Consider the following 26,632-nt stretch of genomic DNA (forward strand, 5'->3'; position numbering starts at 1 on the left):
GAGAGAACTCGACTGGTCTGCATAAATCTCGGACCTGAACCCAGCTGAACACCTTTGTTATGGATTACAGGCTCTGAGCAAAACACTCATCACCCAAACCCATCAATGATTTGTTCACAGGGTCACAGTCATTTCAGCACAGAAAAAGTCCTTTGCAAAACTGTTGCAACATAGACGGAAACAAAATTATTTGACATGGTCTGTAAGGCATAGCATTAATATTTGTTTTGATTGGAGAAACTGGAATAGATAAATATGTTCATTTATTTTTAAAGCCAGTTCAGCATCTATGGCTATATTCATGGCGAGAACTGGTTTTTGGCAAAGTCAGAAATGCGGGTTAGGTGAATTGGAGATGTCAAATTGCCCTTCCCTCGGTTTGTGTGTGTGTGTATAGATCAACGTGTCTGTTGTTTTTGGACTGTTTAAGGAAACCAAATAACACAGTGCCCAGAGTAATTCCATGCTGACTGAAGGAGAACATGTACACCCCAAACAGAAAGGCCTCCTGACCCAGCCAGGGCTTGAACAGGGGACCTTGTTGCTGTGAGGCAGCTGTGCTCTGTTTGGGGTGGCAACTGTGTCGCCCCAAACATCTTTATTAAAAGGGGCATCCCAACACTTAGTGTAGTTTTAACGTCAAGTAACATCTTAGAAGCCATGTCCTTATCGCATTTTCCAAGTGTTGATCTTAGATTTTAGGAGAAAATTCTGATAAATCATCCGGTAACTAAACTGGACACCATGCATCACTAGCCTGGTTGTATATTTAAGTCTCATAGCTCCAGGCACCTCAGGGTACCTACCCAGTGGCCAGGATGATGTGCCTTTCCCGGCCAGGAGGGAGTAGGACAAATAGCCTGGGTCATTTTTCGGGTTGAGTCAATTGTGTTGTTTGAAATCAACTCATCGCTTGTTAAAACAGCAAGCCCTCCGGTCGAAAGCTTAAAGGGTAGGGGGATCGTCTAGGGGTTAACAAACAAAAGACAACCTCGGACACGGTTTCGACCTGACAAGACCAAAGGCGGAGGTGTCGCTGAGAGGTCCCTGACGTCCTTTGCGGGTTTCTCGTTGACATTCCATTCCTTTCCTGCCAATATTGCCATACAAAGCGGCGTTGTGGGTTAAAGCTCCGAGGGACCTCTCACATGAACGTCTCCGATACGGATGTTTTTTCACAAAGCAACATGGAGCAGGAGCTTAACACTCCAAGAGCATTTTGTTGCCATTTAAAATTGGAATCATTTTCTTTCAATGTTCATTTGTCTTCGTGTCATTTCTGGTAAGTCTTTTTAATGCATTTCATTGTCAGATTGTACACAAGAGCTGTGTGTTTCCTTTGGCCTGTACACATGAGCTGTGTGTTTTCTTTGTCCTAAACGTCAATGCATTTTTCATTTATTCTATGTTTTCGTACATGTTTAATTTGCTTCCTTGTAATGTCCTTGTGTTTGCTGAAATTTTGCGACTTGTGAGTTGTTGGCCCACCGCCAGGGTGACCAGAAAAAGTGCTCAATGTTGCTTGAATTAACTCATTTTTGTCTAGAGCCTGAGTGCTCTGGTAAAAAGGCTTAAAGGGCAGGGGGATTGTTTTGGGGTAACAAACACTGTTCCCTTGGATACCCAAAAAGTCTTACAGGTCCCACCGAACTCGGATCGCTGGATTCAGAGTCCAGAGTGCTAACCATTACACCATGGAACCACTCTTTGCGTTAGGGCCTGACCCGCCGGGTCACGGAGAAAAGGCCACTCGGATAGGGACCTTCAGTTAAACAAACTCTCAAAAGGCTGCCCTCAATGCCGAAACCCGGGATCGAACCAGGGACCTTTAGATCTTCAGTCTAACGCTCTCCCAACTGAGCTATTTCGGCCACAAAAATGCTCCCGGCAGGAATTTTCATGACAAATCACAGCAAATATAGCAGTCGGCAAAAGGAGGCACAGGGAAACCTTGGCCCGTACGGGGATCGAACCCGCGACCTTGGCGTTATTAGCACCACGCTCTAACCAACTGAGCTAACCGGCCACGGAAAGGCACCAGTCTCTGCCAAGACTGACATGAATGTTCCACAGTGTAGCAGCATCAAGAAGCAAAGCTAAACAAGGGCTCGTCCGGGATTTGAACCCGAGACCTCTCGCACCCAAAGCGAGAATCATACCCCTTGGGATGGGCCTGTTTGGTCCTGCTCCTCTGTTTAGCCACAATGAGCCCTAGTGTTGGGCTGGTGTCAAAATAAGCACTTATCGATATAAGTACATGCTTATTGCTTAATATTTGAAATGGTGTGAGAGAACTCGACTGGTCTGCATAAATCTCGGACCTGAACCCAGCTGAACACCTTTGTTATGGATTACAGGCTCTGAGCAAAACACTCATCACCCAAACCCATCAATGATTTGTTCACAGGGTCACAGTCATTTCAGCACAGAAAAAGTCCTTTGCAAAACTGTTGCAACATAGACGGAAACAAAATTATTTGACATGGTCTGTAAGGCATAGCATTAATATTTGTTTTGATTGGAGAAACTGGAATAGATAAATATGTTCATTTATTTTTAAAGCCAGTTCAGCATCTAAGGCTATATTCATGGCGAGAACTGGTTTTTGGCAAAGTCAGAAATGCGGGTTAGGTGAATTGGAGATGTCAAATTGCCCTTCCCTCGGTTTGTGTGTGTGTGTGTATAGATCAACGTGTCTGTTGTTTTTGGACTGTTTAAGGAAACCAAATAACACAGTGCCCAGAGTAATTCCATGCTGACTGAAGGAGAACATGTACACCCCAAACAGAAAGGCCTCCTGACCCAGCCAGGGCTTGAACAGGGGACCTTGTTGCTGTGAGGCAGCTGTGCTCTGTTTGGGGTGGCAACTGTTTCGCCCCAAACATCTTTATTAAAAGGGGCATCCCAACACTTAGTGTAGTTTTAACGTCAAGTAACATCTTAGAAGCCATGTCCTTATCGCATTTTCCAAGTGTTGATCTTAGATTTTAGGAGAAAATTCTGATAAATCATCCGGTAACTAAACTGGACACCATGCATCACTAGCCTGGTTGTATATTTAAGTCTCATAGCTCCAGGCACCTCAGGGTACCTACCCAGTGGCCAGGATGATGTGCCTTTCCCGGCCAGGAGGGAGTAGGACAAATAGCCTGGGTCATTTTTTGGGTTGAGTCAATTGTGTTGTTTGAAATCAACTCATCGCTTGTTAAAACAGCAAGCCCTCCGGTAGAAAGCTTAAAGGGTAGGGGGATCGTCTAGGGGTTAACAAACAAAAGACAACCTCGGACACGGTTTCGACCTGACAAGACCAAAGGCGGAGGTGTCGCTGAGAGGTCCCTGACGTCCTTTGCGGGTTTCTCATTGACATTCCATTCCTTTCCTGCCAATATTGCCATACAAAGCGGCGTTGTGGGTTAAAGCTCCGAGGGACGAGTCTAAAGAGGGGCTCGTCCGGGATTTGAAGCCGGGACCTCTCGCACCCTAAGCGAGAATCATACCCCTAGACCAACGAGCCACTCAAAGCGTGTCACCCCGGCCCCCTTGGGAAACATTTTCCCACCACATAGCAGCCAGCTTCCAACAAGCCAAAGCATTCATTAGACGGATGTAAGGGGAATTAGCTCAAATGGTAGAGCGCTCGCTTAGCATGTTAGAGGTAGCGGGATCGATGCCCGCATTCTCAACGTGATTGTGGTTTGTTGTTAATTGCTCTGATGTCACACACCGGAAGCGTGAAGCTTCACGTTGGGTCCACACATGAACGTCTCCGATACGGATGTTTTTTCACAAAGCAACATGGAGCAGGAGCTTAACACTCCAAGAGCATTTTGTTGCCATTTAAAATTGGAATCATTTTCTTTCAATGTTCATTTGTCTTCGTGTCATTTCTGGTAAGTCTTTTTAATGCATTTCATTGTCAGATTGTACACAAGAGCTGTGTGTTTCCTTTGGCCTGTACACATGAGCTGTGCGTTTTCTTTGTCCTAAACGTCAATGCATTTTTCATTTATTCTATGTTTTCGTACATGTTTAATTTGCTTCCTTGTAATGTCCTTGTGTTTGCTGAAATTTTGCGACTTGTGAGTTGTTGGCCCACCGCCAGGGTGACCAGAAAAAGTGCTCAATGTTGCTTGAATTAACTCATTTTTGTCTAGAGCCTGAGTGCTCTGGTAAAAAGGCTTAAAGGGCAGGGGGATTGTTTTGGGGTAACAAACACTGTTCCCTTGGATACCCAAAAAGTCTTACAGGTCCCACCGAGATTTGAACTCGGATCGCTGGATTCAGAGTCCAGAGTGCTAACCATTACACCATGGAACCACTCTTTGCGTTAGGGCCTGACCCGCCAGGTCACGGAGAAAAGGCCACTCGGACAGGGACCTTAGGTTCAAAAACTCTCAAAAGGCTGCCCTCAATGCCGAAACTCGGGATCGAACCAGGGACCTTTAGATCTTCAGTCTAACGCTCTCCCAACTGAGCTATTTCGGCCACAAAAATGCTCCCGGCAGGAATTTTTATGACAAATCACAGCAAATATAGCAGTCGGCAAAAGGAGGCACAGAGAAACCTTGGCCCGTACGGGGATCGAACCCGCGACCTTGGCGTTATTAGCACCACGCTCTAACCAACTGAGCTAACCGTCCACGGAAAGGCACCAGTCTCTGCCAAGACTGACATGAATGTTCCACAGTGTAGCAGCATCAAGAAGCAAAGCTAAACAAGGGCTCGTCCGGGATTTTAACCCGGGACCTCTCGCACCCAAAGCGAGAATCATACCCCTAGACCAACGAGCCAAGCCGTGCTGTCTTTTTGCCGTGCCACCGAGAGACATGTGACCACAACACAGTCACCAGCTTCCTCAAGCAGTTCCTTGGGATGGGCCTGTTTGGTCCTGCTCCTCTGTTTAGCCACAATGAGCCCTAGTGTTGGGCTGGTGTCAAAATAAGCACTTATCGATATAAGTACATGCTTATTGCTTAATATTTGAAATGGTGTGAGAGAACTCGACTGGTCTGCATAAATCTCGGACCTGAACCCAGCTGAACACCTTTGTTATGGATTACAGGCTCTGAGCAAAACACTCATCACCCAAACCCATCAATGATTTGTTCACAGGGTCACAGTCATTTCAGCACAGAAAAAGTCCTTTGCAAAACTGTTGCAACATAGATGGAAACAAAATTATTTGACATGGTCTGTAAGGCATAGCATTAATATTTGTTTTGATTGGAGAAACTGGAATAGATAAATATGTTCATTTATTTTTAAAGCCAGTTCAGCATCTATGGCTATATTCATGGCGAGAACTGGTTTTTGGCAAAGTCAGAAATGCGGGTTAGGTGAATTGGAGATGTCAAATTGCCCTTCCCTCGGTTTGTGTGTGTGTGTATAGATCAACGTGTCTGTTGTTTTTGGACTGTTTAAGGAAACCAAATAACGCAGTGCCCAGAGTAATTCCATGCTGACTGAAGGAGAACATGTACACCCCAAACAGAAAGGCCTCCTGACCCAGCCAGGGCTTGAACAGGGGACCTTGTTGCTGTGAGGCAGCTGTGCTCTGTTTGGGGTGGCAACTGTGTCGCCCCAAACATCTTTATTAAAAGGGGCATCCCAACACTTAGTGTAGTTTTAACGTCAAGTAACATCTTAGAAGCCATGTCCTTATCGCATTTTCCAAGTGTTGATCTTAGATTTTAGGAGAAAATTCTGATAAATCATCTGATAAGTCTCATAGCTCCAGGCACCTCAGGGTACCTACCCAGTGGCCAGGATGATGTGCCTTTCCCGGCCAGGAGGGAGTAGGACAAATAGCCTGGGTCATTTTTCGGGTTGAGTCAATTGTGTTGTTTGAAATCAACTCATCGCTTGTTAAAACAGCAAGCCCTCCGGTAGAAAGCTTAAAGGGTAGGGGGATCGTCTAGGGGTTAACAAACAAAAGACAACCTCGGACACGGTTTCGACCTGACAAGACCAAAGGCGGAGGTGTCGCTGAGAGGTCCCTGACGTCCTTTGCGGGTTTCTCGTTGACATTCCATTCCTTTCCTGCCAATATTGCCATACAAAGCGGCGTTGTGGGTTAAAGCTCCGAGGGACGAGTCTAAAGAGGGGCTCGTCCGGGATTTGAACCCGGGACCTCTCGCACCCTAAGCGAGAATCATACCCCTAGACCAACGAGCCACTCAAAGCGTGTCACCCCCGCCCCCCTGGGAAACATTTTCCCACCACATAGCAGCCAGCTTCCAACAAGCCAAAGCATTCATTAGACGGATGTAAGGGGAATTAGCTCAAATGGTAGAGCGCTCGCTTAGCATGCGAGAGGTAGCGGGATCGATGCCCGCATTCTCCACGTGATTGTGGTTTGTTGTTAATTGCTCTGATGTCACAGACCGGAAGCGTGAAGCTTCACATTGGGTCCACACATGAACGTCTCCGATACGGATGTTATTTCACAAAGCAACATGGAGCAGGACCTTAACACTCCAAGAGCATTTTGTTGCCATTTAAAATTGGAATCATTTTCTTTCAATGTTCATTTGTCTTCGTGTCATTTCTGGTAAGTCTTTTTAATGCATTTCATTGTCAGATTGTACACAAGAGCTGTGTGTTTCCTTTGGCCTGTACACATGAGCTGTGTGTTTTCTTTGTCCTAAACGTCAATGCATTTTTCATTTATTCTATGTTTTCGTACATGTTTAATTAGCTTCCTTGTAATGTCCTTGTGTTTGCTGAAATTTTGCGACTTGTGAGTTGTTGGCCCACCGCCAGGGTGACCAGAAAAAGTGCTCAATGTTGCTTGAATTAACTCATTTTTGTCTAGAGCCTGAGTGCTCTGGTAAAAAGGCTTAAAGGGCAGGGGGATTGTTTTGGGGTAACAAACACTGTTCCCTTGGATACCCAAAAAGTCTTACAGGTCCCACCGAGATTTGAACTCGGATCGCTGGATTCAGAGTCCAGAGTGCTAACCATTACACCATGGAACCACTCTTTGTGTTAGCGCCTGACCCACTGGGTCACGGAGAAAAGGCCACTCGGATAGGGACCTTCAGTTAAACAAACTCTCAAAAGGCTGCCCTCAATGCCGAAACCCGGGATCGAACCAGGGACCTTTAGATCTTCAGTCTAACGCTCTCCCAACTGAGCTATTTCGGCCACAAAAATGCTCCCGGCAGGAATTTTCATGACAAATCACAGCAAATATAGCAGTCGGCAAAAGGAGGCACAGAGAAACCTTGGCCCGTACGGGGATCGAACCCGCGACCTTGGCGTTATTAGCACCACGCTCTAACCAACTGAGCTAACCGGCCACGGAAAGGCACCAGTCTCTGCCAAGACTGACATGAATGTTCCACAGTGTAGCAGCATCAAGAAGCAAAGCTAAACAAGGGCTCGTCCGGGATTTGAACCCGGGACCTCTCGCACCCAAAGCGAGAATCATACCCCTAGACCAACGAGCCAAGCCGTGCTGCCTTTTTGCCGTGCCACCGAGAGACATGTGACCACAACACAGTCACCAGCTTCCTCAAGCAGTTCCTTGGGATGGGCCTGTTTGGTCCTGCTCCTCTGTTTAGCCACAATGAGCCCTAGTGTTGGGCTGGTGTCAAAATAAGCACTTATCGATATAAGTACATGCTTATTGCTTAATATTTGAAATGGTGTGAGAGAACTCGACTGGTCTGCATAAATCTCGGACCTGAACCCAGCTGAACACCTTTGTTATGGATTACAGGCTCTGAGCAAAACACTCATCACCCAAACCCATCAATGATTTGTTCACAGGGTCACAGTCATTTCAGCACAGAAAAAGTCCTTTGCAAAACTGTTGCAACATAGATGGAAACAAAATTATTTGACATGGTCTGTAAGGCATAGCATTAATATTTGTTTTGATTGGAGAAACTGGAATAGATAAATATGTTCATTTATTTTTAAAGCCAGTTCAGCATCTATGGCTATATTCATGGCGAGAACTGGTTTTTGGCAAAGTCAGAAATGCAGGTTAGGTGAATTGGAGATGTCAAATTGCCCTTCCCTGGGTTTGTGTGTGTGTGTATAGATCAACGTGTCTGTTGTTTTTGGACTGTTTAAGGAAACCAAATAACGCAGTGCCCAGAGTAATTCCATGCTGACTGAAGGAGAACATGTACACCCCAAACAGAAAGGCCTCCTGACCCAGCCAGGGCTTGAACAGGGGACCTTGTTGCTGTGAGGCAGCTGTGCTCTGTTTGGGGTGGCAACTGTGTCGCCCCAAACATCTTTATTAAAAGGGGCATCCCAACACTTAGTGTAGTTTTAACGTCAAGTAACATCTTAGAAGCCATGTCCTTATCGCATTTTCCAAGTGTTGATCTTAGATTTTAGGAGAAAATTCTGATAAATCATCTGATAAGTCTCATAGCTCCAGGCACCTCAGGGTACCTACCCAGTGGCCAGGATGATGTGCCTTTCCCGGCCAGGAGGGAGTAGGACAAATAGCCTGGGTCATTTTTCGGGTTGAGTCAATTGTGTTGTTTGAAATCAACTCATCGCTTGTTAAAACAGCAAGCCCTCCGGTAGAAAGCTTAAAGGGTAGGGGGATCGTCTAGGGGTTAACAAACAAAAGACAACCTCGGACACGGTTTCGACCTGACAAGACCAAAGGCGGAGGTGTCGCTGAGAGGTCCCTGACGTCCTTTGCGGGTTTCTCGTTGACATTCCATTCCTTTCCTGCCAATATTGCCATACAAAGCGGCGTTGTGGGTTAAAGCTCCGAGGGACGAGTCTAAAGAGGGGCTCGTCCGGGATTTGAACCCGGGACCTCTCGCACCCTAAGCGAGAATCATACCCCTAGACCAACGAGCCACTCAAAGCGTGTCACCCCCGCCCCCCTGGGAAACATTTTCCCACCACATAGCAGCCAGCTTCCAACAAGCCAAAGCATTCATTAGACGGTATGTTAGGGGAATTAGCTCAAATGGTAGAGCGCTCGCTTAGCATGCGAGAGGTAGCGGGATCGATGCCCGCATTCTCCACGTGATTGTGGTTTGTTGTTAATTGCTCTGATGTCACACACCGGAAGCGTGAAGCTTCACATTGGGTCCACACATGAACGTCTCCGATACGGATGTTATTTCACAAAGCAACATGGAGCAGGAGCTTAACACTCCAAGAGCATTTTGTTGCCATTTAAAATTGGAATCATTTTCTTTCAATGTTCATTTGTCTTCGTGTCATTTCTGGTAAGTCTTTTTAATGCATTTCATTGTCAGATTGTACACAAGAGCTGTGTGTTTCCTTTGGCCTGTACACATGAGCTGTGTGTTTTCTTTGTCCTAAACGTCAATGCATTTTTCATTTATTCTATGTTTTCGTACATGTTTAATTAGCTTCCTTGTAATGTCCTTGTGTTTGCTGAAATTTTGCGACTTGTGAGTTGTTGGCCCACCGCCAGGGTGACCAGAAAAAGTGCTCAATGTTGCTTGAATTAACTCATTTTTGTCTAGAGCCTGAGTGCTCTGGTAAAAAGGCTTAAAGGGCAGGGGGATTGTTTTGGGGTAACAAACACTGTTCCCTTGGATACCCAAAAAGTCTTACAGGTCCCACCGAGATTTGAACTCGGATCGCTGGATTCAGAGTCCAGAGTGCTAACCATTACACCATGGAACCACTCTTTGTGTTAGCGCCTGACCCACTGGGTCACGGAGAAAAGGCCACTCGGATAGGGACCTTCAGTTAAACAAACTCTCAAAAGGCTGCCCTCAATGCCGAAACCCGGGATCGAACCAGGGACCTTTAGATCTTCAGTCTAACGCTCTCCCAACTGAGCTATTTCGGCCACAAAAATGCTCCCGGCAGGAATTTTCATGACAAATCACAGCAAATATAGCAGTCGGCAAAAGGAGGCACAGAGAAACCTTGGCCCGTACGGGGATCGAACCCGCGACCTTGGCGTTATTAGCACCACGCTCTAACCAACTGAGCTAACCGGCCACGGAAAGGCACCAGTCTCTGCCAAGACTGACATGAATGTTCCACAGTGTAGCAGCATCAACAAGCAAAGCTAAACAAGGGCTCGTCCGGGATTTGAACCCGGGACCTCTCGCACCCAAAGCGAGAATCATACCCCTAGACCAACGAGCCAAGCCGTGCTGCCTTTTTGCCGTGCCACCGAGAGACATGTGACCACAACACAGTCACCAGCTTCCTCAAGCAGTTCCTTGGGATGGGCCTGTTTGGTCCTGCTCCTCTGTTTAGCCACAATGAGCCCTAGTGTTGGGCTGGTGTCAAAATAAGCACTTATCGATATAAGTACATGCTTATTGCTTAATATTTGAAATGGTGTGAGAGAACTCGACTGGTCTGCATAAATCTCGGACCTGAACCCAGCTGAACACCTTTGTTATGGATTACAGGCTCTGAGCAAAACACTCATCACCCAAACCCATCAATGATTTGTTCACAGGGTCACAGTCATTTCAGCACAGAAAAAGTCCTTTGCAAAACTGTTGCAACATAGATGGAAACAAAATTATTTGACATGGTCTGTAAGGCATAGCATTAATATTTGTTTTGATTGGAGAAACTGGAATAGATAAATATGTTCATTTATTTTTAAAGCCAGTTCAGCATCTATGGCTATATTCATGGCGAGAACTGGTTTTTGGCAAAGTCAGAAATGCAGGTTAGGTGAATTGGAGATGTCAAATTGCCCTTCCCTGGGTTTGTGTGTGTGTGTATAGATCAACGTGTCTGTTGTTTTTGGACTGTTTAAGGAAACCAAATAACGCAGTGCCCAGAGTAATTCCATGCTGACTGAAGGAGAACATGTACACCCCAAACAGAAAGGCCTCCTGACCCAGCCAGGGCTTGAACAGGGGACCTTGTTGCTGTGAGGCAGCTGTGCTCTGTTTGGGGTGGCAACTGTGTCGCCCCAAACATCTTTATTAAAAGGGGCATCCCAACACTTAGTGTAGTTTTAACGTCAAGTAACATCTTAGAAGCCATGTCCTTATCGCATTTTCCAAGTGTTGATCTTAGATTTTAGGAGAAAATTCTGATAAATCATCTGATAAGTCTCATAGCTCCAGGCACCTCAGGGTACCTACCCAGTGGCCAGGATGATGTGCCTTTCCCGGCCAGGAGGGAGTAGGACAAATAGCCTGGGTCATTTTTCGGGTTGAGTCAATTGTGTTGTTTGAAATCAACTCATCGCTTGTTAAAACAGCAAGCCCTCCGGTAGAAAGCTTAAAGGGTAGGGGGATCGTCTAGGGGTTAACAAACAAAAGACAACCTCGGACACGGTTTCGACCTGACAAGACCAAAGGCGGAGGTGTCGCTGAGAGGTCCCTGACGTCCTTTGCGGGTTTCTCGTTGACATTCCATTCCTTTCCTGCCAATATTGCCATACAAAGCGGCGTTGTGGGTTAAAGCTCCGAGGGACGAGTCTAAAGAGGGGCTCGTCCGGGATTTGAACCCGGGACCTCTCGCACCCTAAGCGAGAATCATACCCCTAGACCAACGAGCCACTCAAAGCGTGTCACCCCCGCCCCCCTGGGAAACATTTTCCCACCACATAGCAGCCAGCTTCCAACAAGCCAAAGCATTCATTAGACGGATGTAAGGGGAATTAGCTCAAATGGTAGAGCGCTCGCTTAGCATGCGAGAGGTAGCGGGATCGATGCCCGCATTCTCCACGTGATTGTGGTTTGTTGTTAATTGCTCTGATGTCACAGACCGGAAGCGTGAAGCTTCACATTGGGTCCACACATGAACGTCTCCGATACGGATGTTATTTCACAAAGCAACATGGAGCAGGAGCTTAACACTCCAAGAGCATTTTGTTGCCATTTAAAATTGGAATCATTTTCTTTCAATGTTCATTTGTCTTCGTGTCATTTCTGGTAAGTCTTTTTAATGCATTTCATTGTCAGATTGTACACAAGAGCTGTGTGTTTCCTTTGGCCTGTACACATGAGCTGTGTGTTTTCTTTGTCCTAAACGTCAATGCATTTTTCATTTATTCTATGTTTTCGTACATGTTTAATTAGCTTCCTTGTAATGTCCTTGTGTTTGCTGAAATTTTGCGACTTGTGAGTTGTTGGCCCACCGCCAGGGTGACCAGAAAAAGTGCTCAATGTTGCTTGAATTAACTCATTTTTGTCTAGAGCCTGAGTGCTCTGGTAAAAAGGCTTAAAGGGCAGGGGGATTGTTTTGGGGTAACAAACACTGTTCCCTTGGATACCCAAAAAGTCTTACAGGTCCCACCGAGATTTGAACTCGGATCGCTGGATTCAGAGTCCAGAGTGCTAACCATTACACCATGGAACCACTCTTTGCGTTAGGGCCTGACCCACTGGGTCACGGAGAAAAGGCCACTCGGATAGGGACCTTCAGTTAAACAAACTCTCAAAAGGCTGCCCTCAATGCCGAAACCCGGGATCGAACCAGGGACCTTTAGATCTTCAGTCTAACGCTCTCCCAACTGAGCTATTTCGGCCACAAAAATGCTCCCGGCAGGAATTTTCATGACAAATCACAGCAAATATAGCAGTCGGCAAAAGGAGGCACAGAGAAACCTTGGCCCGTACGGGGATCGAACCCGCGACCTTGGCGTTATTAGCACCACGCTCTAACCAACTGAGCTAACCGGCCACGGAAAGGCACCAGTCTCTGCCAAGACTGACATGAATGTTCCACAGTGTAGCAGCATCAAGAAGCAAAGCTAAACAAGGGCTCGTCCGGGATTTGAACCCGGGACCTCTCGCACCCAAAGCGAGAATCATACCCCTAGACCAACGAGCCAAGCCGTGCTGCCTTTTTGCCGTGCCACCGAGAGACATGTGACCACAACACAGTCACCAGCTTCCTCAAGCAGTTCCTTGGGATGGGCCTGTTTGGTCCTGCTCCTCTGTTTAGCCACAATGAGCCCTAGTGTTGGGCTGGTGTCAAAATAAGCACTTATCGATATAAGTACATGCTTATTGCTTAATATTTGAAATGGTGTGAGAGAACTCGACTGGTCTGCATAAATCTCGGACCTGAACCCAGCTGAACACCTTTGTTATGGATTACAGGCTCTGAGCAAAACACTCATCACCCAAACCCATCAATGATTTGTTCACAGGGTCACAGTCATTTCAGCACAGAAAAAGTCCTTTGCAAAACTGTTGCAACATAGATGGAAACAAAATTATTTGACATGGTCTGTAAGGCATAGCATTAATATTTGTTTTGATTGGAGAAACTGGAATAGATAAATATGTTCATTTATTTTTAAAGCCAGTTCAGCATCTATGGCTATATTCATGGCGAGAACTGGTTTTTGGCAAAGTCAGAAATGCAGGTTAGGTGAATTGGAGATGTCAAATTGCCCTTCCCTCGGTTTGTGTGTGTGTGTGTATAGATCAACGTGTCTGTTGTTTTTGGACTGTTTAAGGAAACCAAATAACGCAGTGCCCAGAGTAATTCCATGCTGACTGAAGGAGAACATGTACACCCCAAACAGAAAGGCCTCCTGACCCAGCCAGGGCTTGAACAGGGGACCTTGTTGCTGTGAGGCAGCTGTGCTCTGTTTGGGGTGGCAACTGTGTCGCCCCAAACATCTTTATTAAAAGGGGCATCCCAACACTTAGTGTAGTTTTAACGTCAAGTAACATCTTAGAAGCCATGTCCTTATCGCATTTTCCAAGTGTTGATCTTAGATTTTAGGAGAAAATTCTGATAAATCATCTGATAAGTCTCATAGCTCCAGGCACCTCAGGGTACCTACCCAGTGGCCAGGATGATGTGCCTTTCCCGGCCAGGAGGGAGTAGGACAAATAGCCTGGGTCATTTTTCGGGTTGAGTCAATTGTGTTGTTTGAAATCAACTCATCGCTTGTTAAAACAGCAAGCCCTCCGGTAGAAAGCTTAAAGGGTAGGGGGATCGTCTAGGGGTTAACAAACAAAAGACAACCTCGGACACGGTTTCGACCTGACAAGACCAAAGGCGGAGGTGTCGCTGAGAGGTCCCTGACGTCCTTTGCGGGTTTCTCGTTGACATTCCATTCCTTTCCTGCCAATATTGCCATACAAAGCGGCGTTGTGGGTTAAAGCTCCGAGGGACGAGTCTAAAGAGGGGCTCGTCCGGGATTTGAACCCGGGACCTCTCGCACCCTAAGCGAGAATCATACCCCTAGACCAACGAGCCACTCAAAGCGTGTCACCCCCGCCCCCCTGGGAAACATTTTCCCACCACATAGCAGCCAGCTTCCAACAAGCCAAAGCATTCATTAGACGGATGTAAGGGGAATTAGCTCAAATGGTAGAGCGCTCGCTTAGCATGCGAGAGGTAGCGGGATCGATGCCCGCATTCTCCACGTGATTGTGGTTTGTTGTTAATTGCTCTGATGTCACAGACCGGAAGCGTGAAGCTTCACATTGGGTCCACACATGAACGTCTCCGATACGGATGTTATTTCACAAAGCAACATGGAGCAGGAGCTTAACACTCCAAGAGCATTTTGTTGCCATTTAAAATTGGAATCATTTTCTTTCAATGTTCATTTGTCTTCGTGTCATTTCTGGTAAGTCTTTTTAATGCATTTCATTGTCAGATTGTACACAAGAGCTGTGTGTTTCCTTTGGCCTGTACACATGAGCTGTGTGTTTTCTTTGTCCTAAACGTCAATGCATTTTTCATTTATTCTATGTTTTCGTACATGTTTAATTAGCTTCCTTGTAATGTCCTTGTGTTTGCTGAAATTTTGCGACTTGTGAGTTGTTGGCCCACCGCCAGGGTGACCAGAAAAAGTGCTCAATGTTGCTTGAATTAACTCATTTTTGTCTAGAGCCTGAGTGCTCTGGTAAAAAGGCTTAAAGGGCAGGGGGATTGTTTTGGGGTAACAAACACTGTTCCCTTGGATACCCAAAAAGTCTTACAGGTCCCACCGAGATTTGAACTCGGATCGCTGGATTCAGAGTCCAGAGTGCTAACCATTACACCATGGAACCACTCTTTGTGTTAGCGCCTGACCCACTGGGTCACGGAGAAAAGGCCACTCGGATAGGGACCTTCAGTTAAACAAACTCTCAAAAGGCTGCCCTCAATGCCGAAACCCGGGATCGAACCAGGGACCTTTAGATCTTCAGTCTAACGCTCTCCCAACTGAGCTATTTCGGCCACAAAAATGCTCCCGGCAGGAATTTTCATGACAAATCACAGCAAATATAGCAGTCGGCAAAAGGAGGCACAGAGAAACCTTGGCCCGTACGGGGATCGAACCCGCGACCTTGGCGTTATTAGCACCACGCTCTAACCAACTGAGCTAACCGGCCACGGAAAGGCACCAGTCTCTGCCAAGACTGACATGAATGTTCCACAGTGTAGCAGCATCAAGAAGCAAAGCTAAACAAGGGCTCGTCCGGGATTTGAACCCGGGACCTCTCGCACCCAAAGCGAGAATCATACCCCTAGACCAACGAGCCAAGCCGTGCTGCCTTTTTGCCGTGCCACCGAGAGACATGTGACCACAACACAGTCACCAGCTTCCTCAAGCAGTTCCTTGGGATGGGCCTGTTTGGTCCTGCTCCTCTGTTTAGCCACAATGAGCCCTAGTGTTGGGCTGGTGTCAAAATAAGCACTTATCGATATAAGTACATGCTTATTGCTTAATATTTGAAATGGTGTGAGAGAACTCGACTGGTCTGCATAAATCTCGGACCTGAACCCAGCTGAACACCTTTGTTATGGATTACAGGCTCTGAGCAAAACACTCATCACCCAAACCCATCAATGATTTGTTCACAGGGTCACAGTCATTTCAGCACAGAAAAAGTCCTTTGCAAAACTGTTGCAACATAGATGGAAACAAAATTATTTGACATGGTCTGTAAGGCATAGCATTAATATTTGTTTTGATTGGAGAAACTGGAATAGATAAATATGTTCATTTATTTTTAAAGCCAGTTCAGCATCTATGGCTATATTCATGGCGAGAACTGGTTTTTGGCAAAGTCAGAAATGCAGGTTAGGTGAATTGGAGATGTCAAATTGCCCTTCCCTCGGTTTGTGTGTGTGTGTGTGTGTATAGATCAACGTGTCTGTTGTTTTTGGACTGTTTAAGGAAACCAAATAACGCAGTGCCCAGAGTAATTCCATGCTGACTGAAGGAGAACATGTACACCCCAAACAGAAAGGCCTCCTGACCCAGCCAGGGCTTGAACAGGGGACCTTGTTGCTGTGAGGCAGCTGTGCTCTGTTTGGGGTGGCAACTGTGTCGCCCCAAACATCTTTATTAAAAGGGGCATCCCAACACTTAGTGTAGTTTTAACGTCAAGTAACATCTTAGAAGCCATGTCCTTATCGCATTTTCCAAGTGTTGATCTTAGATTTTAGGAGAAAATTCTGATAAATCATCCGGTAACTAAACTGGACACCATGCATGACTAGCCTGGTTGTATATTTAAGTCTCATAGCTCCAGGCACCTCAGGGTACCTACCCAGTGGCCAGGATGATGTGCCTTTCCCGGCCAGGAGGGAGTAGGACAAATAGCCTGGGTCATTTTTCGGGTTGAGTCAATTGTGTTGTTTGAAATCAACTCATCGCTTGTTAAAACAGCAAGCCCTCCGGTAGAAAGCTTAAAGGGTAGGGGGATCGTCTAGGGGTTAACAAACAAAAGACAACCTCGGACACGGTTTCGACCTGACAAGACCAAAGGCGGAGGTGTCGCTGAGAGGTCCCTGACGTCCTTTGCGGGTTTCTCGTTGACATTCCATTCCTTTCCTGCCAATATTGCCATACAAAGCGGCGTTGTGGGTTAAAGCTCCGAGGGACGAGTCTAAAGAGGGGCTCGTCCGGGATTTGAACCCGGGACCTCTCGCACCCTAAGCGAGAATCATACCCCTAGACCAACGAGCCACTCAAAGCGTGTCACCCCCGCCCCCCTGGGAAACATTTTCCCACCACATAGCAGCCAGCTTCCAACAAGCCAAAGCATTCATTAGACAGATGTAAGGGGAATTAGCTCAAATGGTAGAGCGCTCGCTTAGCATGCGAGAGGTAGCGGGATCGATGCCCGCATTCTCCACGTGATTGTGGTTTGTTGTTAATTGCTCTGATGTCACAGACCGGAAGCGTGAAGCTTCACATTGGGTCCACACATGAACGTCTCCGATACGGATGTTATTTCACAAAGCAACATGGAGCAGGAGCTTAACACTCCAAGAGCATTTTGTTGCCATTTAAAATTGGAATCATTTTCTTTCAATGTTCATTTGTCTTCGTGTCATTTCTGGTAAGTCTTTTTAATGCATTTCATTGTCAGATTGTACACAAGAGCTGTGTGTTTCCTTTGGCCTGTACACATGAGCTGTGTGTTTTCTTTGTCCTAAACGTCAATGCATTTTTCATTTATTCTATGTTTTCGTACATGTTTAATTAGCTTCCTTGTAATGTCCTTGTGTTTGCTGAAATTTTGCGACTTGTGAGTTGTTGGCCCACCGCCAGGGTGACCAGAAAAAGTGCTCAATGTTGCTTGAATTAACTCATTTTTGTCTAGAGCCTGAGTGCTCTGGTAAAAAGGCTTAAAGGGCAGGGGGATTGTTTTGGGGTAACAAACACTGTTCCCTTGGATACCCAAAAAGTCTTACAGGTCCCACCGAGATTTGAACTCGGATCGCTGGATTCAGAGTCCAGAGTGCTAACCATTACACCATGGAACCACTCTTTGCGTTAGCGCCTGACCCGCTGGGTCACGGAGAAAAGGCCACTCGGATAGGGACCTTCAGGTTAAACAAACTCTCAAAAGGCTGCCCTCAATGCCGAAACCCGGGATCGAACCAGGGACCTTTAGATCTTCAGTCTAACGCTCTCCCAACTGAGCTATTTCGGCCACAAAAATGCTCCCGGCAGGAATTTTCATGACAAATCACAGCAAATATAGCAGTCGGCAAAAGGAGGCACAGAGAAACCTTGGCCCGTACGGGGATCGAACCCGCGACCTTGGCGTTATTAGCACCACGCTCTAACCAACTGAGCTAACCGGCCACGGAAAGGCACCAGTCTCTGCCAAGACTGACATGAATGTTCCACAGTGTAGCAGCATCAAGAAGCAAAGCTAAACAAGGGCTCGTCCGGGATTTGAACCCGGGACCTCTCGCACCCAAAGCGAGAATCATACCCCTAGACCAACGAGCCAAGCCGTGCTGCCTTTTTGCCGTGCCACCGAGAGACATGTGACCACAACACAGTCACCAGCTTCCTCAAGCAGTTCCTTGGGATGGGCCTGTTTGGTCCTGCTCCTCTGTTTAGCCACAATGAGCCCTAGTGTTGGGCTGGTGTCAAAATAAGCACTTATCGATATAAGTACATGCTTATTGCTTAATATTTGAAATGGTGTGAGAGAACTCGACTGGTCTGCATAAATCTCGGACCTGAACCCAGCTGAACACCTTTGTTATGGATTACAGGCTCTGAGCAAAACACTCATCACCCAAACCCATCAATGATTTGTTCACAGGGTCACAGTCATTTCAGCACAGAAAAAGTCCTTTGCAAAACTGTTGCAACATAGATGGAAACAAAATTATTTGACATGGTCTGTAAGGCATAGCATTAATATTTGTTTTGATTGGAGAAACTGGAATAGATAAATATGTTCATTTATTTTTAAAGCCAGTTCAGCATCTATGGCTATATTCATGGCGAGAACTGGTTTTTGGCAAAGTCAGAAATGCAGGTTAGGTGAATTGGAGATGTCAAATTGCCCTTCCCTCGGTTTGTGTGTGTGTGTGTATAGATCAACGTGTCTGTTGTTTTTGGACTGTTTAAGGAAACCAAATAACGCAGTGCCCAGAGTAATTCCATGCTGACTGAAGGAGAACATGTACACCCCAAACAGAAAGGCCTCCTGACCCAGCCAGGGCTTGAACAGGGGACCTTGTTGCTGTGAGGCAGCTGTGCTCTGTTTGGGGTGGCAACTGTGTCGCCCCAAACATCTTTATTAAAAGGGGCATCCCAACACTTAGTGTAGTTTTAACGTCAAGTAACATCTTAGAAGCCATGTCCTTATCGCATTTTCCAAGTGTTGATCTTAGATTTTAGGAGAAAATTCTGATAAATCATCCGGTAACTAAACTGGACACCATGCATCACTAGCCTGGTTGTATATTTAAGTCTCATAGCTCCAGGCACCTCAGGGTACCTACCCAGTGGCCAGGATGATGTGCCTTTCCCGGCCAGGAGGGAGTAGGACAAATAGCCTGGGTCATTTTTCGGGTTGAGTCAATTGTGTTGTTTGAAATCAACTCATCGCTTGTTAAAACAGCAAGCCCTCCGGTAGAAAGCTTAAAGGGTAGGGGGATCGTCTAGGGGTTAACAAACAAAAGACAACCTCGGACACGGTTTCGACCTGACAAGACCAAAGGCGGAGGTGTCGCTGAGAGGTCCCTGACGTCCTTTGCGGGTTTCTCGTTGACATTCCATTCCTTTCCTGCCAATATTGCCATACAAAGCGGCGTTGTGGGTTAAAGCTCCGAGGGACGAGTCTAAAGAGGGGCTCGTCCGGGATTTGAACCCGGGACCTCTCGCACCCTAAGCGAGAATCATACCCCTAGACCAACGAGCCACTCAAAGCGTGCCACCCCCGCCCCCCTGGGAAACATTTTCCCACCACATAGCAGCCAGCTTCCAACAAGCCAAAGCATTCATTAGACGGATGTAAGGGGAATTAGCTCAAATGGTAGAGCGCTCGCTTAGCATGCGAGAGGTAGCGGGATCGATGCCCGCATTCTCCACGTGATTGTGGTTTGTTGTTAATTGCTCTGATGTCACAGACCGGAAGCGTGAAGCTTCACATTGGGTCCACACATGAACGTCTCCGATACGGATGTTATTTCACAAAGCAACATGGAGCAGGAGCTTAACACTCCAAGAGCATTTTGTTGCCATTTAAAATTGGAATCATTTTCTTTCAATGTTCATTTGTCTTCGTGTCATTTCTGGTAAGTCTTTTTAATGCATTTCATTGTCAGATTGTACACAAGAGCTGTGTGTTTCCTTTGGCCTGTACACATGAGCTGTGTGTTTTCTTTGTCCTAAACGTCAATGCATTTTTCATTTATTCTATGTTTTCGTACATGTTTAATTAGCTTCCTTGTAATGTCCTTGTGTTTGCTGAAATTTTGCGACTTGTGAGTTGTTGGCCCACCGCCAGGGTGACCAGAAAAAGTGCTCAATGTTGCTTGAATTAACTCATTTTTGTCTAGAGCCTGAGTGCTCTGGTAAAAAGGCTTAAAGGGCAGGGGGATTGTTTTGGGGTAACAAACACTGTTCCCTTGGATACCCAAAAAGTCTTACAGGTCCCACCGAGATTTGAACTCGGATCGCTGGATTCAGAGTCCAGAGTGCTAACCATTACACCATGGAACCACTCTTTGCGTTAGGGCCTGACCCACTGGGTCACGGAGAAAAGGCCACTCGGATAGGGACCTTCAGTTAAACAAACTCTCAAAAGGCTGCCCTCAATGCCGAAACCCGGGATCGAACCAGGGACCTTTAGATCTTCAGTCTAACGCTCTCCCAACTGAGCTATTTCGGCCACAAAAATGCTCCCGGCAGGAATTTTCATGACAAATCACAGCAAATATAGCAGTCGGCAAAAGGAGGCACAGAGAAACCTTGGCCCGTACGGGGATCGAACCCGCGACCTTGGCGTTATTAGCACCACGCTCTAACCAACTGAGCTAACCGGCCACGGAAAGGCACCAGTCTCTGCCAAGACTGACATGAATGTTCCACAGTGTAGCAGCATCAAGAAGCAAAGCTAAACAAGGGCTCGTCCGGGATTTGAACCCGGGACCTCTCGCACCCAAAGCGAGAATCATACCCCTAGACCAACGAGCCAAGCCGTGCTGCCTTTTTGCCGTGCCACCGAGAGACATGTGACCACAACACAGTCACCAGCTTCCTCAAGCAGTTCCTTGGGATGGGCCTGTTTGGTCCTGCTCCTCTGTTTAGCCACAATGAGCCCTAGTGTTGGGCTGGTGTCAAAATAAGCACTTATCGATATAAGTACATGCTTATTGCTTAATATTTGAAATGGTGTGAGAGAACTCGACTGGTCTGCATAAATCTCGGACCTGAACCCAGCTGAACACCTTTGTTATGGATTACAGGCTCTGAGCAAAACACTCATCACCCAAACCCATCAATGATTTGTTCACAGGGTCACAGTCATTTCAGCACAGAAAAAGTCCTTTGCAAAACTGTTGCAACATAGATGGAAACAAAATTATTTGACATGGTCTGTAAGGCATAGCATTAATATTTGTTTTGATTGGAGAAACTGGAATAGATAAATATGTTCATTTATTTTTAAAGCCAGTTCAGCATCTATGGCTATATTCATGGCGAGAACTGGTTTTTGGCAAAGTCAGAAATGCAGGTTAGGTGAATTGGAGATGTCAAATTGCCCTTCCCTCGGTTTGTGTGTGTGTGTATAGATCAACGTGTCTGTTGTTTTTGGACTGTTTAAGGAAACCAAATAACGCAGTGCCCAGAGTAATTCCATGCTGACTGAAGGAGAACATGTACACCCCAAACAGAAAGGCCTCCTGACCCAGCCAGGGCTTGAACAGGGGACCTTGTTGCTGTGAGGCAGCTGTGCTCTGTTTGGGGTGGCAACTGTGTCGCCCCAAACATCTTTATTAAAAGGGGCATCCCAACACTTAGTGTAGTTTTAACGTCAAGTAACATCTTAGAAGCCATGTCCTTATCGCATTTTCCAAGTGTTGATCTTAGATTTTAGGAGAAAATTCTGATAAATCATCCGGTTACTAAACTGGACACCATGCATCACTAGCCTGGTTGTATATTTAAGTCTCATAGCTCCAGGCACCTCAGGGTACCTACCCAGTGGCCAGGATGATGTGCCTTTCCCGGCCAGGAGGGAGTAGGACAAATAGCCTGGGTCATTTTTCGGGTTGAGTCAATTGTGTTGTTTGAAATCAACTCATCGCTTGTTAAAACAGCAAGCCCTCCGGTAGAAAGCTTAAAGGGTAGGGGGATCGTCTAGGGGTTAACAAACAAAAGACAACCTCGGACACGGTTTCGACCTGACAAGACCAAAGGCGGAGGTGTCGCTGAGAGGTCCCTGACGTCCTTTGCGGGTTTCTCGTTGACATTCCATTCCTTTCCTGCCAATATTGCCATACAAAGCGGCGTTGTGGGTTAAAGCTCCGAGGGACGAGTCTAAAGAGGGGCTCGTCCGGGATTTGAACCCGGGACCTCTCGCACCCTAAGCGAGAATCATACCCCTAGACCAACGAGCCACTCAAAGCGTGTCACCCCCGCCCCCCTGGGAAACATTTTCCCACCACATAGCAGCCAGCTTCCAACAAGCCAAAGCATTCATTAGACGGATGTAAGGGGAATTAGCTCAAATGGTAGAGCGCTCGCTTAGCATGCGAGAGGTAGAGGGATCAATGCCCGCATTCTCCACGTGATTGTGGTTTGTTGTTAATTGCTCTGATGTCACAGACCGGAAGCGTGAAGCTTCACATTGGGTCCACACATGAACGTCTCCGATACGGATGTTATTTCACAAAGCAACATGGAGCAGGAGCTTAACACTCCAAGAGCATTTTGTTGCCATTTAAAATTGGAATCATTTTCTTTCAATGTTCATTTGTCTTCGTGTCATTTCTGGTAAGTCTTTTTAATGCATTTCATTGTCAGATTGTACACAAGAGCTGTGTGTTTCCTTTGGCCTGTACACATGAGCTGTGTGTTTTCTTTGTCCTAAACGTCAATGCATTTTTCATTTATTCTATGTTTTCGTACATGTTTAATTAGCTTCCTTGTAATGTCCTTGTGTTTGCTGAAATTTTGCGACTTGTGAGTTGTTGGCCCACCGCCAGGGTGACCAGAAAAAGTGCTCAATGTTGCTTGAATTAACTCATTTTTGTCTAGAGCCTGAGTGCTCTGGTAAAAAGGCTTAAAGGGCAGGGGGATTGTTTTGGGGTAACAAACACTGTTCCCTTGGATACCCAAAAAGTCTTACAGGTCCCACCGAGATTTGAACTCGGATCGCTGGATTCAGAGTCCAGAGTGCTAACCATTACACCATGGAACCACTCTTTGCGTTAGGGCCTGACCCGCCGGGTCACGGAGAAAAGGCCACTCGGACAGGGACCTTCAGTTAAACAAACTCTCAAAAGGCTGCCCTCAATGCCGAAACCCGGGATCGAACCAGGGACCTTTAGATCTTCAGTCTAACGCTCTCCCAACTGAGCTATTTCGGCCACAAAAATGCTCCCGGCAGGAATTTTCATGACAAATCACAGCAAATATAGCAGTCGGCAAAAGGAGGCACAGAGAAACCTTGGCCCGTACGGGGATCGAACCCGCGACCTTGGCGTTATTAGCACCACGCTCTAACCAACTGAGCTAACCGGCCACGGAAAGGCACCAGTCTCTGCCAAGACTGACATGAATGTTCCACAGTGTAGCAGCATCAAGAAGCAAAGCTAAACAAGGGCTCGTCCGGGATTTGAACCCGGGACCTCTCGCACCCAAAGCGAGAATCATACCCCTAGACCAACGAGCCAAGCCGTGCTGCCTTTTTGCCGTGCCACCGAGAGACATGTGACCACAACACAGTCACCAGCTTCCTCAAGCAGTTCCTTGGGATGGGCCTGTTTGGTCCTGCTCCTCTGTTTAGCCACAATGAGCCCTAGTGTTGGGCTGGTGTCAAAATAAGCACTTATCGATATAAGTACATGCTTATTGCTTAATATTTGAAATGGTGTGAGAGAACTCGACTGGTCTGCATAAATCTCGGACCTGAACCCAGCTGAACACCTTTGTTATGGATTACAGGCTCTGAGCAAAACACTCATCACCCAAACCCATCAATGATTTGTTCACAGGGTCACAGTCATTTCAGCACAGAAAAAGTCCTTTGCAAAACTGTTGCAACATAGATGGAAACAAAATTATTTGACATGGTCTGTAAGGCATAGCATTAATATTTGTTTTGATTGGAGAAACTGGAATAGATAAATATGTTCATTTATTTTTAAAGCCAGTTCAGCATCTATGGCTATATTCATGGCGAGAACTGGTTTTTGGCAAAGTCAGAAATGCAGGTTAGGTGAATTGGAGATGTCAAATTGCCCTTCCCTCGGTTTGTGTGTGTGTGTATAGATCAACGTGTCTGTTGTTTTTGGACTGTTTAAGGAAACCAAATAACGCAGTGCCCAGAGTAATTCCATGCTGACTGAAGGAGAACATGTACACCCCAAACAGAAAGGCCTCCTGACCCAGCCAGGGCTTGAACAGGGGACCTTGTTGCTGTGAGGCAGCTGTGCTCTGTTTGGGGTGGCAACTGTGTCGCCCCAAACATCTTTATTAAAAGGGGCATCCCAACACTTAGTGTAGTTTTAACGTCAAGTAACATCTTAGAAGCCATGTCCTTATCGCATTTTCCAAGTGTTGATCTTAGATTTTAGGAGAAAATTCTGATAAATCATCCGGTAACTAAACTGGACACCATGCATCACTAGCCTGGTTGTATATTTAAGTCTCATAGCTCCAGGCACCTCAGGGTACCTACCCAGTGGCCAGGATGATGTGCCTTTCCCGGCCAGGAGGGAGTAGGACAAATAGCCTGGGTCATTTTTCGGGTTGAGTCAATTGTGTTGTTTGAAATCAACTCATCGCTTGTTAAAACAGCAAGCCCTCCGGTAGAAAGCTTAAAGGGTAGGGGGATCGTCTAGGGGTTAACAAACAAAAGACAACCTCGGACACGGTTTCGACCTGACAAGACCAAAGGCGGAGGTGTCGCTGAGAGGTCCCTGACGTCCTTTGCGGGTTTCTCGTTGACATTCCATTCCTTTCCTGCCAATATTGCCATACAAAGCGGCGTTGTGGGTTAAAGCTCCGAGGGACGAGTCTAAAGAGGGGCTCGTCCGGGATTTGAACCCAGGACCTCTCGCACCCTAAGCGAGAATCATACCCCTAGACCAACGAGCCACTCAAAGCGTGCCACCCCCGCCACATAGCAGCCAGCTTCCAACAAGCCAAAGCATTCATTAGACGGATGTAAGGGGAATTAGCTCAAATGGTAGAGCGCTCGCTTAGCATGCGAGATGTAGCGGGATCGATGCCCGCATTCTCCACGTGATTGTGGTTTGTTGTTAATTGCTCTGATGTCACACACCGGAAGCGTGAAGCTTCACATTGGGTCCACACATGAACGTCTCCGATACGGATGTTATTTCACAAAGCAACATGGAGCAGGAGCTTAACACTCCAAGAGCATTTTGTTGCCATTTAAAATTGGAATCATTTTCTTTCAATGTTCATTTGTCTTCGTGTCATTTCTGGTAAGTCTTTTTAATGCATTTCATTGTCAGATTGTACACAAGAGCTGTGTGTTTCCTTTGGCCTGTACACATGAGCTGTGTGTTTTCTTTGTCCTAAACGTCAATGCATTTTTCATTTATTCTATGTTTTCGTACATGTTTAATTAGCTTCCTTGTAATGTCCTTGTGTTTGCTGAAATTTTGCGACTTGTGAGTTGTTGGCCCACCGCCAGGGTGACCAGAAAAAGTGCTCAATGTTGCTTGAATTAACTCATTTTTGTCTAGAGCCTGAGTGCTCTGGTAAAAAGGCTTAAAGGGCAGGGGGATTGTTTTGGGGTAACAAACACTGTTCCCTTGGATACCCAAAAAGTCTTACAGGTCCCACCGAGATTTGAACTCGGATCGCTGGATTCAGAGTCCAGAGTGCTAACCATTACACCATGGAACCACTCTTTGCGTTAGGGCCTGACCCACTGGGTCACGGAGAAAAGGCCACTCGGACAGGGACCTTAGGTTAAAAAAACTCTCAAAAGGCTGCCCTCAATGCCGAAACCCGGGATCGAACCAGGGACCTTTAGATCTTCAGTCTAACGCTCTCCCAACTGAGCTATTTCGGCCCCAAAAATGCTCCCGGCAGGAATTTTCATGACAAATCACAGCAAATATAGCAGTCGGCAAAAGGAGGCACAGAGAAACCTTGGCCCGTACGGGGATCGAACCCGCGACCTTGGCGTTATTAGCACCACGCTCTAACCAACTGAGCTAACCGGCCACGGAAAGGCACCAGTCTCTGCCAAGACTGACATGAATGTTCCACAGTGTAGCAGCATCAAGAAGCAAAGCTAAACAAGGGCTCGTCCGGGATTTGAACCCGGGACCTCTCGCACCCAAAGCGAGAATCATACCCCTAGACCAACGAGCCAAGCCGTGCTGCCTTTTTGCCGTGCCACCGAGAGACATGTGACCACAACACAGTCACCAGCTTCCTCAAGCAGTTCCTTGGGATGGGCCTGTTTGGTCCTGCTCCTCTGTTTAGCCACAATGAGCCCTAGTGTTGGGCTGGTGTCAAAATAAGCACTTATCGATATAAGTACATGCTTATTGCTTAATATTTGAAATGGTGTGAGAGAACTCGACTGGTCTGCATAAATCTCGGACCTGAACCCAGCTGAACACCTTTGTTATGGATTACAGGCTCTGAGCAAAACACTCATCACCCAAACCCATCAATGATTTGTTCACAGGGTCACAGTCATTTCAGCACAGAAAAAGTCCTTTGCAAAACTGTTGCAACATAGATGGAAACAAAATTATT

The 26,632-nt window shown here is 46.5% G+C and overlaps 50 non-coding genes across 50 annotated transcripts; 6 read left to right on the forward strand and 44 right to left on the reverse strand.

Moving 5' to 3' along the window:
* Window positions 1-1,798: 1,798 nt before the first annotated feature.
* Window positions 1,799-1,871, reverse strand: trnaf-gaa (transfer RNA phenylalanine (anticodon GAA)). Its single transcript has one exon. It is a non-coding gene; the product is annotated as a tRNA-Phe (tRNA).
* An 81-nt stretch (window positions 1,872-1,952) lies between these two features.
* Window positions 1,953-2,026, reverse strand: trnai-aau (transfer RNA isoleucine (anticodon AAU)). Its single transcript has one exon. It is a non-coding gene; the product is annotated as a tRNA-Ile (tRNA).
* A 2,219-nt stretch (window positions 2,027-4,245) lies between these two features.
* Window positions 4,246-4,317, reverse strand: trnaq-cug (transfer RNA glutamine (anticodon CUG)). Its single transcript has one exon. It is a non-coding gene; the product is annotated as a tRNA-Gln (tRNA).
* A 401-nt stretch (window positions 4,318-4,718) lies between these two features.
* trnap-ugg (transfer RNA proline (anticodon UGG)) lies at window positions 4,719-4,790 on the reverse strand. Its single transcript has one exon. It is a non-coding gene; the product is annotated as a tRNA-Pro (tRNA).
* A 1,312-nt stretch (window positions 4,791-6,102) lies between these two features.
* trnap-agg (transfer RNA proline (anticodon AGG)) lies at window positions 6,103-6,174 on the reverse strand. Its single transcript has one exon. It is a non-coding gene; the product is annotated as a tRNA-Pro (tRNA).
* A 96-nt stretch (window positions 6,175-6,270) lies between these two features.
* Window positions 6,271-6,343, forward strand: trnaa-agc (transfer RNA alanine (anticodon AGC)). The gene has a single exon. It is a non-coding gene; the product is annotated as a tRNA-Ala (tRNA).
* Window positions 6,344-6,905: 562 nt separating this feature from the next.
* trnaq-cug (transfer RNA glutamine (anticodon CUG)) lies at window positions 6,906-6,977 on the reverse strand. Its single transcript has one exon. It is a non-coding gene; the product is annotated as a tRNA-Gln (tRNA).
* A 96-nt stretch (window positions 6,978-7,073) lies between these two features.
* On the reverse strand, window positions 7,074-7,146 carry trnaf-gaa (transfer RNA phenylalanine (anticodon GAA)). Its single transcript has one exon. It is a non-coding gene; the product is annotated as a tRNA-Phe (tRNA).
* An 81-nt stretch (window positions 7,147-7,227) lies between these two features.
* trnai-aau (transfer RNA isoleucine (anticodon AAU)) lies at window positions 7,228-7,301 on the reverse strand. The gene has a single exon. It is a non-coding gene; the product is annotated as a tRNA-Ile (tRNA).
* Window positions 7,302-7,379: 78 nt separating this feature from the next.
* Window positions 7,380-7,451, reverse strand: trnap-ugg (transfer RNA proline (anticodon UGG)). Its single transcript has one exon. It is a non-coding gene; the product is annotated as a tRNA-Pro (tRNA).
* A 1,312-nt stretch (window positions 7,452-8,763) lies between these two features.
* trnap-agg (transfer RNA proline (anticodon AGG)) lies at window positions 8,764-8,835 on the reverse strand. The gene has a single exon. It is a non-coding gene; the product is annotated as a tRNA-Pro (tRNA).
* A 97-nt stretch (window positions 8,836-8,932) lies between these two features.
* trnaa-agc (transfer RNA alanine (anticodon AGC)) lies at window positions 8,933-9,005 on the forward strand. Its single transcript has one exon. It is a non-coding gene; the product is annotated as a tRNA-Ala (tRNA).
* A 562-nt stretch (window positions 9,006-9,567) lies between these two features.
* Window positions 9,568-9,639, reverse strand: trnaq-cug (transfer RNA glutamine (anticodon CUG)). The gene has a single exon. It is a non-coding gene; the product is annotated as a tRNA-Gln (tRNA).
* Window positions 9,640-9,735: 96 nt separating this feature from the next.
* Window positions 9,736-9,808, reverse strand: trnaf-gaa (transfer RNA phenylalanine (anticodon GAA)). The gene has a single exon. It is a non-coding gene; the product is annotated as a tRNA-Phe (tRNA).
* An 81-nt stretch (window positions 9,809-9,889) lies between these two features.
* Window positions 9,890-9,963, reverse strand: trnai-aau (transfer RNA isoleucine (anticodon AAU)). The gene has a single exon. It is a non-coding gene; the product is annotated as a tRNA-Ile (tRNA).
* A 78-nt stretch (window positions 9,964-10,041) lies between these two features.
* On the reverse strand, window positions 10,042-10,113 carry trnap-ugg (transfer RNA proline (anticodon UGG)). Its single transcript has one exon. It is a non-coding gene; the product is annotated as a tRNA-Pro (tRNA).
* Window positions 10,114-11,425: 1,312 nt separating this feature from the next.
* Window positions 11,426-11,497, reverse strand: trnap-agg (transfer RNA proline (anticodon AGG)). Its single transcript has one exon. It is a non-coding gene; the product is annotated as a tRNA-Pro (tRNA).
* Window positions 11,498-11,593: 96 nt separating this feature from the next.
* On the forward strand, window positions 11,594-11,666 carry trnaa-agc (transfer RNA alanine (anticodon AGC)). Its single transcript has one exon. It is a non-coding gene; the product is annotated as a tRNA-Ala (tRNA).
* A 562-nt stretch (window positions 11,667-12,228) lies between these two features.
* trnaq-cug (transfer RNA glutamine (anticodon CUG)) lies at window positions 12,229-12,300 on the reverse strand. Its single transcript has one exon. It is a non-coding gene; the product is annotated as a tRNA-Gln (tRNA).
* Window positions 12,301-12,396: 96 nt separating this feature from the next.
* Window positions 12,397-12,469, reverse strand: trnaf-gaa (transfer RNA phenylalanine (anticodon GAA)). The gene has a single exon. It is a non-coding gene; the product is annotated as a tRNA-Phe (tRNA).
* An 81-nt stretch (window positions 12,470-12,550) lies between these two features.
* Window positions 12,551-12,624, reverse strand: trnai-aau (transfer RNA isoleucine (anticodon AAU)). Its single transcript has one exon. It is a non-coding gene; the product is annotated as a tRNA-Ile (tRNA).
* Window positions 12,625-12,702: 78 nt separating this feature from the next.
* trnap-ugg (transfer RNA proline (anticodon UGG)) lies at window positions 12,703-12,774 on the reverse strand. The gene has a single exon. It is a non-coding gene; the product is annotated as a tRNA-Pro (tRNA).
* A 1,314-nt stretch (window positions 12,775-14,088) lies between these two features.
* trnap-agg (transfer RNA proline (anticodon AGG)) lies at window positions 14,089-14,160 on the reverse strand. The gene has a single exon. It is a non-coding gene; the product is annotated as a tRNA-Pro (tRNA).
* A 96-nt stretch (window positions 14,161-14,256) lies between these two features.
* trnaa-agc (transfer RNA alanine (anticodon AGC)) lies at window positions 14,257-14,329 on the forward strand. The gene has a single exon. It is a non-coding gene; the product is annotated as a tRNA-Ala (tRNA).
* A 562-nt stretch (window positions 14,330-14,891) lies between these two features.
* trnaq-cug (transfer RNA glutamine (anticodon CUG)) lies at window positions 14,892-14,963 on the reverse strand. The gene has a single exon. It is a non-coding gene; the product is annotated as a tRNA-Gln (tRNA).
* A 96-nt stretch (window positions 14,964-15,059) lies between these two features.
* trnaf-gaa (transfer RNA phenylalanine (anticodon GAA)) lies at window positions 15,060-15,132 on the reverse strand. Its single transcript has one exon. It is a non-coding gene; the product is annotated as a tRNA-Phe (tRNA).
* Window positions 15,133-15,213: 81 nt separating this feature from the next.
* On the reverse strand, window positions 15,214-15,287 carry trnai-aau (transfer RNA isoleucine (anticodon AAU)). The gene has a single exon. It is a non-coding gene; the product is annotated as a tRNA-Ile (tRNA).
* Window positions 15,288-15,365: 78 nt separating this feature from the next.
* trnap-ugg (transfer RNA proline (anticodon UGG)) lies at window positions 15,366-15,437 on the reverse strand. Its single transcript has one exon. It is a non-coding gene; the product is annotated as a tRNA-Pro (tRNA).
* A 1,361-nt stretch (window positions 15,438-16,798) lies between these two features.
* trnap-agg (transfer RNA proline (anticodon AGG)) lies at window positions 16,799-16,870 on the reverse strand. The gene has a single exon. It is a non-coding gene; the product is annotated as a tRNA-Pro (tRNA).
* A 96-nt stretch (window positions 16,871-16,966) lies between these two features.
* On the forward strand, window positions 16,967-17,039 carry trnaa-agc (transfer RNA alanine (anticodon AGC)). The gene has a single exon. It is a non-coding gene; the product is annotated as a tRNA-Ala (tRNA).
* Window positions 17,040-17,601: 562 nt separating this feature from the next.
* Window positions 17,602-17,673, reverse strand: trnaq-cug (transfer RNA glutamine (anticodon CUG)). The gene has a single exon. It is a non-coding gene; the product is annotated as a tRNA-Gln (tRNA).
* Window positions 17,674-17,770: 97 nt separating this feature from the next.
* Window positions 17,771-17,843, reverse strand: trnaf-gaa (transfer RNA phenylalanine (anticodon GAA)). Its single transcript has one exon. It is a non-coding gene; the product is annotated as a tRNA-Phe (tRNA).
* Window positions 17,844-17,924: 81 nt separating this feature from the next.
* trnai-aau (transfer RNA isoleucine (anticodon AAU)) lies at window positions 17,925-17,998 on the reverse strand. The gene has a single exon. It is a non-coding gene; the product is annotated as a tRNA-Ile (tRNA).
* Window positions 17,999-18,076: 78 nt separating this feature from the next.
* Window positions 18,077-18,148, reverse strand: trnap-ugg (transfer RNA proline (anticodon UGG)). The gene has a single exon. It is a non-coding gene; the product is annotated as a tRNA-Pro (tRNA).
* Window positions 18,149-19,505: 1,357 nt separating this feature from the next.
* On the reverse strand, window positions 19,506-19,577 carry trnap-agg (transfer RNA proline (anticodon AGG)). Its single transcript has one exon. It is a non-coding gene; the product is annotated as a tRNA-Pro (tRNA).
* A 96-nt stretch (window positions 19,578-19,673) lies between these two features.
* Window positions 19,674-19,746, forward strand: trnaa-agc (transfer RNA alanine (anticodon AGC)). Its single transcript has one exon. It is a non-coding gene; the product is annotated as a tRNA-Ala (tRNA).
* A 562-nt stretch (window positions 19,747-20,308) lies between these two features.
* trnaq-cug (transfer RNA glutamine (anticodon CUG)) lies at window positions 20,309-20,380 on the reverse strand. Its single transcript has one exon. It is a non-coding gene; the product is annotated as a tRNA-Gln (tRNA).
* A 96-nt stretch (window positions 20,381-20,476) lies between these two features.
* On the reverse strand, window positions 20,477-20,549 carry trnaf-gaa (transfer RNA phenylalanine (anticodon GAA)). The gene has a single exon. It is a non-coding gene; the product is annotated as a tRNA-Phe (tRNA).
* Window positions 20,550-20,630: 81 nt separating this feature from the next.
* On the reverse strand, window positions 20,631-20,704 carry trnai-aau (transfer RNA isoleucine (anticodon AAU)). The gene has a single exon. It is a non-coding gene; the product is annotated as a tRNA-Ile (tRNA).
* Window positions 20,705-20,782: 78 nt separating this feature from the next.
* trnap-ugg (transfer RNA proline (anticodon UGG)) lies at window positions 20,783-20,854 on the reverse strand. Its single transcript has one exon. It is a non-coding gene; the product is annotated as a tRNA-Pro (tRNA).
* Window positions 20,855-22,209: 1,355 nt separating this feature from the next.
* Window positions 22,210-22,281, reverse strand: trnap-agg (transfer RNA proline (anticodon AGG)). The gene has a single exon. It is a non-coding gene; the product is annotated as a tRNA-Pro (tRNA).
* A 731-nt stretch (window positions 22,282-23,012) lies between these two features.
* Window positions 23,013-23,084, reverse strand: trnaq-cug (transfer RNA glutamine (anticodon CUG)). The gene has a single exon. It is a non-coding gene; the product is annotated as a tRNA-Gln (tRNA).
* A 96-nt stretch (window positions 23,085-23,180) lies between these two features.
* On the reverse strand, window positions 23,181-23,253 carry trnaf-gaa (transfer RNA phenylalanine (anticodon GAA)). Its single transcript has one exon. It is a non-coding gene; the product is annotated as a tRNA-Phe (tRNA).
* Window positions 23,254-23,334: 81 nt separating this feature from the next.
* Window positions 23,335-23,408, reverse strand: trnai-aau (transfer RNA isoleucine (anticodon AAU)). Its single transcript has one exon. It is a non-coding gene; the product is annotated as a tRNA-Ile (tRNA).
* Window positions 23,409-23,486: 78 nt separating this feature from the next.
* trnap-ugg (transfer RNA proline (anticodon UGG)) lies at window positions 23,487-23,558 on the reverse strand. Its single transcript has one exon. It is a non-coding gene; the product is annotated as a tRNA-Pro (tRNA).
* A 1,355-nt stretch (window positions 23,559-24,913) lies between these two features.
* On the reverse strand, window positions 24,914-24,985 carry trnap-agg (transfer RNA proline (anticodon AGG)). The gene has a single exon. It is a non-coding gene; the product is annotated as a tRNA-Pro (tRNA).
* Window positions 24,986-25,693: 708 nt separating this feature from the next.
* trnaq-cug (transfer RNA glutamine (anticodon CUG)) lies at window positions 25,694-25,765 on the reverse strand. The gene has a single exon. It is a non-coding gene; the product is annotated as a tRNA-Gln (tRNA).
* Window positions 25,766-25,861: 96 nt separating this feature from the next.
* On the reverse strand, window positions 25,862-25,934 carry trnaf-gaa (transfer RNA phenylalanine (anticodon GAA)). Its single transcript has one exon. It is a non-coding gene; the product is annotated as a tRNA-Phe (tRNA).
* Window positions 25,935-26,015: 81 nt separating this feature from the next.
* Window positions 26,016-26,089, reverse strand: trnai-aau (transfer RNA isoleucine (anticodon AAU)). The gene has a single exon. It is a non-coding gene; the product is annotated as a tRNA-Ile (tRNA).
* A 78-nt stretch (window positions 26,090-26,167) lies between these two features.
* On the reverse strand, window positions 26,168-26,239 carry trnap-ugg (transfer RNA proline (anticodon UGG)). Its single transcript has one exon. It is a non-coding gene; the product is annotated as a tRNA-Pro (tRNA).
* Window positions 26,240-26,632: the final 393 nt, after the last annotated feature.

Source organism: Misgurnus anguillicaudatus, chromosome 20, assembly GCF_027580225.2.
Source record: "Misgurnus anguillicaudatus chromosome 20, ASM2758022v2, whole genome shotgun sequence".
Taxonomy (NCBI): domain Eukaryota; kingdom Metazoa; phylum Chordata; class Actinopteri; order Cypriniformes; family Cobitidae; genus Misgurnus; species Misgurnus anguillicaudatus.